Raw genomic sequence first — 13,258 nt, 5'->3', positions numbered from 1 at the left:
CTATTGGTCACCCAGGATCAAAGTGACAGGTTGACCACGCCCACTACATTTTGCCACTGCTGCCGCGCAGCCTTGAGAGAAGAGCGAGCGAACTTGTAACATGGCGAGCAACAGGTCCTTTACTGATTTGATTATAAATCAACACTTATTGATTTAATAATCAATGATTTATTGATTTAATAAACTCAGTGGCAAGTGAACTTAATTATTCTCTTGTTATGCTCTCCCATTTAAATACTTAACGTTGGCTAAACCAGTGAAGTCGGGTCAAAGGGTCGGGTTTAGGTAATCATGTCTGATCTGCCATAACTTCTGGATCATTTCATTAGATATACCTGGAACCGTGATTGTGCTAGCTGGGGAGACGTTACATTGACTTTTTACAATATTAGGCTTAAAAGTTTTAATGATAATATCGGTACATAAAATACATAAAATAAACTAGGTTTTATAATTACCTCTACGTTTTTTTCTTTCTTTACTGATATATAGATTAAATTGTTTAACATGCACTTATCTAGCAAGACAGGTTTTAGATATTTTTACCAGCAGTTAACTTTTTTTCTGCATGTCTCTAGAGCACCAAAAATTTAATAGTATACCTTTAAAGGGTAACTAAACACTAAAACAAGTTTTTTGGTTAATGATCTGTAAGAATGGAGCTTCATAAATGCTGTTCATTGATTCGAGTAAATTTTTTGACATTTGGGTTTAAAGTGTTTTAATTCTACAATATATGGTATAAAAACGTCTGAGTGCTGCCCTCTTCAGGTTGAACGGTGGCTACTGCAGTTGAATTTTCCTATTGGAAGTTGTGGCACCCTCTGACATCAGAGGGTACCAGCTAACCACGCCCTTGCCTACAGAGAGATGCGTCTCAGGTGCACGCCCCCCTTCCGCTGGGCTCTGCCCACTTTCCCAGCATTTTTCAAATATTGCCAGTGGGTGGAGTCAGGCTCTGACCAGGGGTTTAGTTACCCTTTAAGTAAAGAAATAACAATGATTATAATTTGAGATCAATGATCTGAATTTTTATTTAGTCAAAATCTAAGTACACCGTTACATATTAAATGCTTCTGAATGTTATATATATTTGTTTCGGAAGACTGCTGCCACGCAAAATAAAACAAAACACAGCACAATGTAAAAGCCATCTTCACTGTCGTCGCTCCTCATCTTATGTTTCCGCTCCTCCGTGAGAGACATGAGACCGGTGCGTCGCGCAGATGTCACTCATCCGTAATCACGCGACCAACCTCGTCCTGGGCTGCGTTCCAGTCCAAAATGGTTATGCCCTTCATTCGCTAACTTCCCTCCATCTCGGTCACTCGGATGTACGTCATTGCTTACGTTGCATGAGTGCCCAGTAACTGGCGGAAACTGAAATGGGCTGAATTGGAACGTCCTAAGCCCTTGATCACTTGGAATCAGCTATTGAGTTGATTTATTATTTTAAATTTTTTTCCTTTAAGATTTTGCTTAATGCAGCATCCAAATGTATATACATGTGTTTGGGTTGTTTTAAATTTAAAAAATCATCATTAATATATCATAGAGTTGTTTGTGGTGGTGGTGATTAGACAAGATCTGTGGTGACATCACAATTATGTTGCATTGTGGTGTATGGAGCTGCCTTAAGTGTACATATGAAGTAGACTTGCTCCCTCGGTCAAAATTGAGGGAGCGAGGGTCTGTCCATGGCTGTGTTCCAGTCCAAAATTGACATGCCCTTCACTCGCTAACTTCCCTCCCGTCTCGTTCATCCGGATGTGCGTCATTGCTTACGTTGCACGAGTGCCCACTACTGGCGGAAACTGCAATGGCCTGAACTGGAACGTCCTAAGCCCTTGATCACTTGGAATCAGCTATGGAGTTGATTTGTTATTTACAATTTTTTTCCTTTTAAGAATTTATTTAATGCAGCATCCAAATGTATATAGGTGTGTTTTGGTTGTTTTATATAAAAAAAAATCTAATTAATATATCATAGAGTTGTTTTTAGTGGTGATGATTAGACGAGATCTGCGGTGATGTCACAATCATGTTGCATTGTGGTATATGGAACTGCCTGAAGTGTACATATGAAGTAGACTCGCTCCCACTGTCAAAATCGAGGGAACGAGGGTCTGTCCATATAAACTTCCCTTGTTCACTTCACGAAGTGGAACACACTTCAAAATGGCGGCAGGGATTCCCCCGAGGGGAAGTGCTTAGGGAAGTTCGCAAGTGCGTGTCTAAAAGTGGACGGAAATGCAGCACTGCTCGCCACGGTGATATTAAATCAGTTTTCAGTAAAGGATCTGTTGCTCTCCATGTTACAAGTTTGCTCTCTCTTCTCTCAGACACTGCGCGGCAGCAGCGGGAAAATGTAGTGGGCATGGTCAACCTGTCACTTCGGTACAGGGTGACCAATAGAAAAGGGCTTTTCTTCCTGGTTGGTAGAGATCTGCAAAAAAAGAGCAGAAAAGAGAGCAAAATTTGTGCATTTGTAATGAAAAGTGTTCGAAATGCACAAAGAAAAATAAAGGTTTTCAGAGATTTACATGCTCTGCAAAAATATTATCATCAACCTCTTTATTTTTTAGCTGGCAATCTTTTAATTTTTTTAATTACAAATAATTAGTTTTACTCTCAAACGCAGTATGTTTGATTGAATAAAAAAGACACAAAGGAAACTCAATACTGTCCGCCATGATGGGGAGGAGCAAGGAATGGGGGTGCCCAAAGCCAGAGAAGCTGTCGCCTTCCACCAGGCGGCAGAGGAGTCAGAGGTCCGTCCACCGAGGGGTAGAGCCACCGCCAGGCATCGCGGAGGAGTTCCCCCAGCTGGTGGAGGACCGGATAGCAGTGCATTTTGGGAATTGGACCAAGTCCTCATTCTTCCATCTCCTTTTCTCTCGTCTGTCCTTACCCCAGGTGCTGCAGCCACCGTGATGACAGTGCAAAACAAGAGAGGACCAGGCCTGGACTTCAAGTTGTGTTTTATTATGTTTATATGTGGCAGTCATCCGTGAGGGGCTGCCGCCTTACATTCATTTTGTTGTTTGTTTATTTTGCGATTGAAGTTTACGTTAATTATTTGTTGGGTCCCGCCTCTTTCTTCCCTGAGCCTTTATCTTTGCTACAACATTTCTTACATAGCCCATTTAAATTAGAAATTTTCTTCTATTCAGTCCATCATGGTCAGACATCCAGGAGTAAAAATTTAAATTCTAATTGAAAGCGAAACTTGCACCGTTTTTCATGTTTAATACTGTAACGCTGCTTGCTTTAAACCAATCTACAGTGCTATATTAATAAATGATTTGACAGAAGTGTTGAATTGCAAAGCTCATGCAAACATACCATGTCGCTATGATCAGATGCTTTCTTAACTGTTGTTTTCTCACCGCTGTTATTTTTGTTGTGTTTATTATTTTGTTGTTGAAGCATGCAGCACATATTTATATATTCAAATGCTGCTCCCAAAAATTAATGTGGGCGAACACGTTCTCACTCCCAGCTCGCAAAGAGAACGAGAGAGATATTTCTTTACAATGACCAGCTTTGTTTGATACCTTCCAACAAATACTCTGCCTGATTGACCACACTGAAGCAATTAAATAACAGCGAAGTCTGCATATCAACTCAAACTCAGTTGCATAACTTGCAACATAAAACCCCGGGCAGCTCTGCATGACATTCAATACTTGGGATGACGCATAAAGAGCACATTTTTTCCTCCCTGACTCAGTAATGGCCAACAGGGAAGCAACTGCTCCTCAGCCGGGGCTTTTGCTGAAACAGACTAAACAATCTGACTGAATGTCAACAACAATCAGACCAGAGCACGACGGCCAAAACCCACATACACAAACACACCTTACAGTGCTAGAGATGTTTTGTCCTCTCAATCCTGCTGCTGAGATCAGCAGGGGAATAAACCTAATGCTTTAGTTGAAAAGCCTGTGTTCGGCAGTCCAATTATGGCTTGTTTTTCAATTCAGTTGACAATTTTTTTTTTTTTTTGCTAATAGCCATCAGTTTTATTTTTCGAGCTCTGTATGCTTGTTATTTGCACAACATCAATATTGCCTAGAAACATAGTTGTGACACAGGAAACTTTTCACTTTAACTATTGGTTTCTTTGTTGGTTTAGAAAAACTTTATTTTTTTAAATAAATGAATGGATTTCTGCCCCCTTTTGTTTAAATAACTGAATTTTAAGTAGTTTTTTTAACATTTACATTATTTACACACACACACACACACACAAAAAGAAAATTAACGTTTAAAAGATTGTGGTTATTAAGATTTTTAAATTATTTAGCAAGGATGCATTAAGTTGGTCAAAAGTTACAGTAAAGACATTGATAGGGTTAAAAAAGATTTCAATGCTGTTCTTTTGAAATTTCTATTCAAAGAATTTTCAAAAAATGTATCATGGTTTCCACAAAAATATTAAGCAGCTCTGCCATCACAGGAACAAACTGCATTTTAATATACAAAATAGTTCCTTTAAATTGTAAAGCCCAAACTTGAGTGGCAGTGTAGCCTATGTTCTATACACTTTCTCTGCCATATGAAAAATTAACCCAGATTTCAAAATACTTGGAAAAATAAATAGCATTCACAACAATGCATCCACATACTAATTGGCATAAGTGCTCATGCAGCTCTGTATAATTTAATCTGAAATGATCACCCAATGAACACATGCTTCCCCCATGAGATAATAATCACTAGGTCTAATGGTTCTCAAACTTTTCACTTGCATTCCAACCTCCAAACAACAGTAGCCTGCATATTCAAACAACACATGGCATGCAATTCTTTAAAATATAGCGCGAGTAACATCATTATCTTTATAATATAGGTAGCAATGAACAACACCGGAGCATGAAATAACCCCAAAGCAGCAATCATGCGAGGTTAAACAAAAGGGATTTTTGTCCATTTCAAAAGAGCCTGCGATCGAGCGTGCCATCAGAGCCTAACAGCAAACCCGCTGTTACTGCGCCACGCTTTCGATTTCAATGACAGCATAACAATATTTACATGGGGGATCGCACACACCACGCAAGACAATGAATTCACTGTGGAGAAGCACAAATGAATGCATGCGAGTGTCACGGAACTTACCCAAGTGCCAGTGGATGCAGCATATAATAAGAGTCAGGCTGTTCACAGACGCTGCTCCAGCGACACGCACATGCTGACACATAGGCTACACTCAAACAACCTGCCTGACGACAGGTAATGGGGGACATGCAGTGAAAAAGCAGGATTTTTCCAGTTATTAGTTTAATTGCTTGTCTTTCTCTCTCCTCTTTTTTGACTTACACATCACACGTGGTGCCGAGCAGCAGTCCACACAATCACATTAACGTGGGCGAAAGGGTCACGTGATAAACCTAGATTCCCCGGGTTAGGAATAGCACCGAGCCGTTGGAGTAGCCTACCTAGGGGGGATATATAGGAAGACAGTGAGATGGAGAGGAATGATAGGGGAACACCAGGGGGCACCATCTTCTGGTTCCTTTTCAATTCACTCAGCCTCTCTGTGCAGGTGGCATCACGCATGCAGATCAAAATGAAAAAGGGCGAATGAAAGGAGCTGGGACAGAGAAAGAATCCTGGCGTGAGAGAGTGAGAACACTGCAGAAATGCCTGAGAGTCAATGAATATTTATCAGCTAAGCCACCCCCATCCCCTTCTTGGAGCAGAGCCTAAATCATTTGAATGCTTGCCTTTGTTAACAGCTAAATCAGCAGGGCCGTTTGCCACTCCTGATCTGCTGCAAGGCGCACTCTACACTGCGGCACACATGCAATGATACCTTGGAAGCAGACACACTTGTCCCTGAACTAGCTCTGCTTCAGGGTGAGAGGCTGACAAAGCCACCATTGTAACACTCTTCCACACTGTCATGCACCCAGTTCTCTGCTCTTCCTCAACACTCTCCATACCCCAATATGATGCACCTAAAGACAATCTATGCTATGGGGTGAGAATTGTTGCATTATTCCAAATAAATAGATTATGATCCACAAATAAATGTAAAGAGTTTCACAAAAAATTATAAAACTCACAAATAAATAAAATGAGATTTGCAAAAATATATATATATATTTACAAATGTGTTTTATGCCAAAAAAAAACAACTTAACATTTGTGGATTTTGAAACACTTCTAGCGTCAACGTGCAGGCAAATTCACAAATAAGTGGACTCCACCTATGGAGCTACAAATGTGTCTTTATTAAATGCGAGAAAATAAATGATCTGAGAGAAAATAAAAAAGTTTGAGAGAAAAAGTTATCACACTGGTAGCAAAAAATATATATTAGAGATTTTTTTCAAAGTATTTTGAGAGAGATTTTTTTTTCTCAGAAATAATTTTTATGTTCTATGAGAAAATACTTTCTCTCAAAACTTTTTTTAGTCTCAAATATTATTTTTTGCTATTGGTATGAAAACTTTTTCTCTCAAATATTATTTTTTCTCTCATGAAATGCTTTTTTGCTATCAGTGTGATAACTTTTTCTCTCAAACTTTTTTTTTCTCTCAGATCATTTAGTTTCTCACATGTAATAAAGACACATTTCTAGCTCCATATCCACCCACCGTTTACTCAAGCCAATCAGATAACGGCCACATTGAGCTGACCAATCGTAGCACATTCTCGCTACAACCACGTTAGGCTTTATAATCAGAGTGGTCTTGCCCTGAAATAACTTTTCTCATTCATCTGCATTGGCTCAAATAGGAAGTGTAAGGCTAGGCCCATAATATTGCTTCAGTAAAACATGTTAGAGTTAGACCATTAGACTGTGTATCAAGCCAAGACACATTTTTATGAGCCTTTGAAAATGCCAGAGAAACAGCGCTTACGTTATGGGAACAACGCGTTATGGAAGCATTATTCATGATAAAACAGAAAAGCATAATAGCCTACGTAGCTGACTAATGAATAACTGGATTCAACCTCGTGATAAATACGCGAGTTTGTGTAGGAAATTACTGTCACAACAGCTTTTCCCACTTCTTCAGTCCAGTTTTAAATAGCAGGTCCGTGGATCTAATGATTAAATATGTATCATGCATTTAAAAGTGAAATGCCCAGCAGAAGCGATTTGAATTTATCCGTTAAAACACTTGATCACACAAATAATATTTAATATGAATCAGACTTAATAATATTGTATTGTAAAAGTTACTTACAGCATCCAAAATAAATGCACGTCTTTTTTTCAGCATTGCATTATCCACTCAAAAGCAGAAGCCTATACACGCTGTTACATCTTCAATGATGGTCATTTAGGCTGATATTTAGTCTTCTCATATTTATGTCCTATAGCTAGCTATTTGTCACAACGATTGTGCTTTAAAAGACAAAATCATCCGTTTTGTAATTTCTTACATCGTGTATATGCGAGGCTGTCTACATTGGACAAAGCAAATGTGCAAATGATGTGTCCTCCGTGTAGTTGCGTGTAGGGGAGACCGGGGACAGTTGCAACAGGGGATGGTTGCAACATGTCATTTTTCTCCAACCAGAAACAAGCTAGAGTAATGACACACACACACTGCATATGCTCAATTGGATGCCCCCTTTTGCAGAGAAAAATTCAGGAGATTCCTGAGCTTCTCCAGGATTTATTGAAGAAAAACTGTTTTTATGAAAGTAGTTTTGTTAAACTGTTGTCACTGTTTTTGTGATTCAGCTCAAACTTATATGGTTTAATTGAGTGATATGTTAACTTTAAGCTATGATTAGCATGTATCAAGGTCAATTGTTTAGCTAGCACATTAGGTTTTATCATGGCTGACAGGAACTTACAATGCATACATATAAAAACAGACCACATAGCAGTATTTTTTTTTAAATCACAAGTTTTTACTTAAATATAATATAGTTCATAAAGTGGGAGCAAGGACAAGAGGTTTATGTTTATGTGTGTGTGTGCACGTGCGTGCACGCGTGCGGATGTCTGTGACCATGCGTAACATATAGTTAAAATGAAAAATGATAATATATAGTTTTAAAAAAATGTTTTACATTACAATAGGCTAAATAAAAGTTAATTGCCTCACAAATTGTTCCATTCTTCCTATGTCGCTAAAAGCCTACTGTATTTATATCAATTTGAATATTTGACATCTGCACATAAGGCCTATGTTGTCATCTAATCAAAGCTGATGAATAAATAACACTGTATTATTATAACTCAAATTTTTGATAATAATCGTTTTGCTAACACTGACATATATTGTAATATATTGTATTTGTAACATGTTGGTACCATCCCAAAACAATGTTGCAACTGTCCACGGGCCCGGGGTCGTGGTCAGTTGCAACATCTGACTCCTTACATTCAAATGTAAATTGTGAAAAATGTAGATTCTGTAATTATCTTTAAATGGTTTGGACTATTAACATACAGATGTAAGTTTATTGTATAAACAAATGGTTTGTCTAATCCAAACCGTCTCTAAGTAACAGAACCAAATGCAAAAAGTGTTGCAACTGTCCCCGGTCTAGTCGCTACAGAAGAAGAACACGGACATCGGTTTATCAATGAATCATCATATCGCCCTGCGCCGTGTCCAGTAGACACTATCACGAATTATGAAATTTCATGTAGCCAGCATAGTCAATAAAGAAGATTATAGACACGTCATCTTCAGGTAAGAAAACAAAATGTGTTAACATTGCAAACATGTTAGTTTTACATGATTTGAAACTGCTACGGCAGCAGGGAAGAATGGGCTATTTGCTATTGACACGCCGCTTGAGTCCGGTGTAGAGAGGGTGTTACATGATGCTCGGGATCTGTGATGATCATAATTTGTGTGTAATCCTGAGTTAATAATAAAGAATAATAAATTTAAAGAAGCCTTAAACTCCAACAATCTTTTGGAAACGGGGTGTTTTAACCACACAAACAGCTAATTTGAATGAAGCGCCCATTACAGCTCCTTTCATGGGTGCAAATATGTGCAAAATTAATCAGATCCAAACCTTGCCCGAGTGTAAAGCCTAACGTGGTTGGTTGTAGCGAAAACGTGCTACGATTGGTCAGCTCAATGTGGCCGTTATCTGATTGGCTTGAGTAAACGGTGGGTGGAGTCCACTTATTTGTGGATTTGTCTGCACCACAAATGTGTGAGCGGATTTACAAATGCTTGAGGGGATTTACAAATGTACAGAAAGCGGTTCACAAATAAATGCTAGGCAGAGTTGTGTTTGTGGCATAAAACACATTTGTAAATATATTTTTTTATTTGCAAATCTCATTTTATTTATTTGTGAGTTTTAGAATTTTTTGTGAAACTCTTTACATTTATTTGTGGATCTTAATCTATTTGTGCATTTGATATATTTTTGTGAATCTCTTTACGTTTATTTGTGGATCTCAATCTATTTATTTGGAATAATGCAACAATTCTCACCCCATAATTATCTGCTCTGCTGGACAACAGCTGATGATGTGATGGTCATTTATCTGCATAAGACGTGCCTGAGATAAAACTGAACACCCATAAGAGTAACATTTCACTATTAAAATAACGATACATTTAAAAAAGTTATATTATATTATACTATATTATATTGTAAATTATGACAAATAAAAAAATATAAAAATATTTGTTAAGAAACTTAATTTAATGTTAATTCTCATTCTCAAATTGGTTTTCATTATTAGAACAGTAAGAACACAATAAGAACAGTTTCTTAAGCAGCAAATATCATGTGACACTGAAGACTGGAGTAATGATGCTGAAAATTCAGCTTTGACATCACAGGAATAAAGTACATTTAAACAAAGTAAAACAGAAAAAGGATATTTTAAATTGTATTGTATCATTTCACAATATTACTGTTTTTACTGTATTTTTGATCAAATAAATGCATCCTTGGTCAGTTTAAGCAACTTCTTTCAAAAACATTTAAAAAATCATACTGACCCCAAACTTTTGAAAGGTAGAAATTACTTTACAATTTCAATAATATATCAACATCTAAACAACATAAAATTTTACTATTTATTTATTTTATTTAATTCACATTTATAACTTTATCTTTTCTTTCTTTTGCATTTGAGGTGAAATATAATGTGAACATATTCTTGAAAGGTTTTGTTACATTCATCTCTAAAGGAAGCCTGTCCCTTTATTGGCAGTGCCCATCCCTGTTTGCCTTGCAAAATAAAATAAACTAGTGGAACACTGAGCTTGCACAAACCTCTCAACATCCGAACCAGCTGAAACCAACCAGAGAGAGAGAGAGAGAGACACACACACACACACACACACACACACACACACACACACACACACACACACACACACACACACACACACACACACACACACACACACACACACACACACACACACACACACACACACACACACACACACACACACACACACAGTCTCTTTGCTTCACAAAGCTCATTGAAATTCTGTGCACAGCTCTGGTCAAGGGCGGGCCAGGCAGCAGTGGTGGCATACAGGCATACAGGAGATGCAATCAGCACCTCTCCCACTGCAGCCACAAAAACAGCTCCAATAATACCAGAGCAACCGCACACATAATAGTGCTTTGTGGCCTGCATGAATCTATGCACCGAAGACAATACAGCCACCCAGCACTAATTTAGTGTCACATCAAGTAAACCGAGTAAAGCAAATCAAATTTTGTTTTGTGAGAAATGGTTCAGAAATCTTTATGATGCACCCTTCAAACTCTGTCCTGTGATTACATCAAGCAGAAGAGTTCGTTCTCTGCATCATTCACTACATTCGCCACACTGGTACAATATTGCCTAATGGGATAGTTTACACAAAAAAATTAATTCTGTCAGCATGCAATTATCCTTGTGTCATTCCAAACCTGTATGCTGCTATTTAACCTCTGGAACATAAAAGGATTACGGTCACTATGAATTCACAATGGACAGTTCTTATTTTTATGGAATATTGCAGCCTTTATTGTAAATTATTTGTCTGTGCTCATAATTTTTTACTAAATACATGTGCCCTCATAATCTTTAATCAAAATTACTTCCCCTTCCATCAACATCTCATCTCTTCTCTGATGATGTGTTTACTGGAGTGAGGGCGGGACAACCTATCACTCACATGACATCACAGCAATAGCAACCAACAATCCAATCAATTTACAAGCAAGCCCCTCCCTTCATTTTTCGGTAACACTTCACAAGGTTCAATAGTTAACATTAGTTAACAAAAACTAATAATGAACTGAACTTCTACAGAATGTATTAATCTTAGTTAATATTAATTTCAACATTTACTAATACAGTACACTATTAAAATCAAAGATTGTATTTGTTAACATTAGTTAATGCAATGTAAACTAACACGAACAAACAATGAACAGCTGTATTTTTATTAACTAACATTAAAAAAGATGAATAAATACTGTAACAAATGTATTGATAGTTGACAGCTCATTTTAGCATTCAGATCACTAACTCCAAAAACCCGCGACACTCAGTACCAAGTGCGCACGACGCATTCCTATCTACGGCAAGCCCCGAGGGGGAAAATAGATTGCATACACACATACAACGAGCGCCAGTACATCATTACCGGTATTATAGTAACAGACTTTGTTGGATTCTGTCATGTCTCATGTACAATCCAACAAAGTATGTTACAACAATAATAATAAAAAAGATTTTGAGGACAGTTACACTGTATTGAGACAGTTGAGAAATAATAATAATATTTTTACAGTTTGCAACAATAATTGTCATTGTTGAACCCTTGCTCTTATTATGTTTCTGATTTCTCAGTTTTGTCATTATTTTTTGCAAATAATTTATCTTATATCTTTTGAGACAGTTTGTTTTAAGAAGTTTCAAAGAGTTAGTAAAAGAGTAAAGTAAAAGTTAAAACTTTTTTTATTTAAGTAGGCATCTATTTTTATTAAGTATTTATTTTGTATTAATACATAACCTCACTGTATTCATTTATAATGTATCATTATTGCGTGACATTTGTGTCAATAATCGTCAAGCACAGGTGACTTCGTGTAGTGGGAGGGGGCCCCCAAATCAAATTCTGCTTATGGCCCCCAAAAGGCTCGGGCCGGCTCTGAAAAGGACAAAAACACATAGATCATATGACTTGTGTGCTCCAAAGCCTTTTGACACCAAATGATAACATTGTACGAAGCAACACGTCAAAATTCATTACTCACTGATAATTTTCCCCTCTGCTGAAGCTCTTAAATCTCATCTTGAGTTGGGAACAACAGGGTGAGTAAACCAAAATATTAAATTCTCAATGTACTTCATTCATTCATACCATTCATATTACAACATACTGTTTAAGAACTACAAAATAAGCTTAAGCATACACTTTTCTTATATAGCCTACATTTTTAACTTAAACTGTTAACAAAAAAATCAAACAAAAAAGAAAACTGTTAAATGTTTTTGACACATTGACACTACATGTTACAATTAAATCATGTTCTGTTTGGTGACAGCTTGCAGAAGGACTTCATGTGGAAGTGACAGCATCACATTATTGTTTGTTTGTTGAGTAACAATTGCCTATTAGCCCTGAAACTACTGGTTGTTGGATTCAGGGCACAAAATATCAATTTTTAAATCAATCTCATGCAAGTTTCTTGGCTCTTGCAACTGTTAGATTGAGAACGTGATACAGATAAAGAGTTACTGTCAGTATGTGGAAGGCTTTAAGAGTCTGACAGGGCAAGCATATGGAGGCTACCAGACTCTGGCACTGAATCTGTGTGACTGTGCCAGGTGAGTGGAGGGCCCTTCAGAGATCTACTGCCAGACCAGACACACTCATTAAAGAAGCTGCTGTATGTGAGTCACCAGCTCTTCTGAACCTCCATGTTTACCAGAGGATGTTCTGGCATATAGTGTTGCATGATACATATCGACTTTTGCCTTTATAGCAGCGCTGATCCAGTAAATGGAGGGGACGAATTAATTGCAAGACAAATGAAAACACACGAGGCAATGTGAAAGAAACAACACCTCCCCATAAGCACCTCACAGCGTTCAATCTTCAAAGTGGAGATTGTCTTGAAAATACATGCAAAAATACATATTCATGAGAGATTTCCTGACAAGAGCATTAACGGAAAACAGAAAACATCCACCTTTAGAAATATACCTTTAGTTCACCAATCACTGAAGACCAGACACAACAATTAAGTGTCACCATTAGCTTAAACAAGACAGATCTGCATATGCTTCATTTTA

The 13,258-nt window shown here is 37.5% G+C and overlaps 1 protein-coding gene across 1 annotated transcript in view; it reads right to left on the bottom strand.

The window, feature by feature from the left end:
- LOC143721995 (trinucleotide repeat-containing gene 6A protein-like) overlaps positions 1–5,218 on the bottom strand; it is an 87,139-nt gene extending 81,921 nt beyond the window's left edge. Inside the window, exon 1 of the mRNA XM_077212999.1 lies at positions 5,122–5,218. The gene's annotated coding sequence lies outside the window, so the exon portion shown is untranslated. The remainder of the gene's footprint in view (positions 1–5,121) is intronic.
- Between the last annotated feature and the right edge of the window lie 8,040 nt (positions 5,219–13,258).

Source organism: Siphateles boraxobius, unplaced genomic scaffold, assembly GCF_051911475.1.
Source record: "Siphateles boraxobius isolate OS27281-9 unplaced genomic scaffold, OSU_SipBor_1 66, whole genome shotgun sequence".
NCBI lineage: Eukaryota > Metazoa > Chordata > Actinopteri > Cypriniformes > Leuciscidae > Siphateles > Siphateles boraxobius.
The sequence above is the reverse complement of the archived record's forward strand: the minus strand, read 5'-3'. Positions and strand labels throughout refer to the sequence as shown.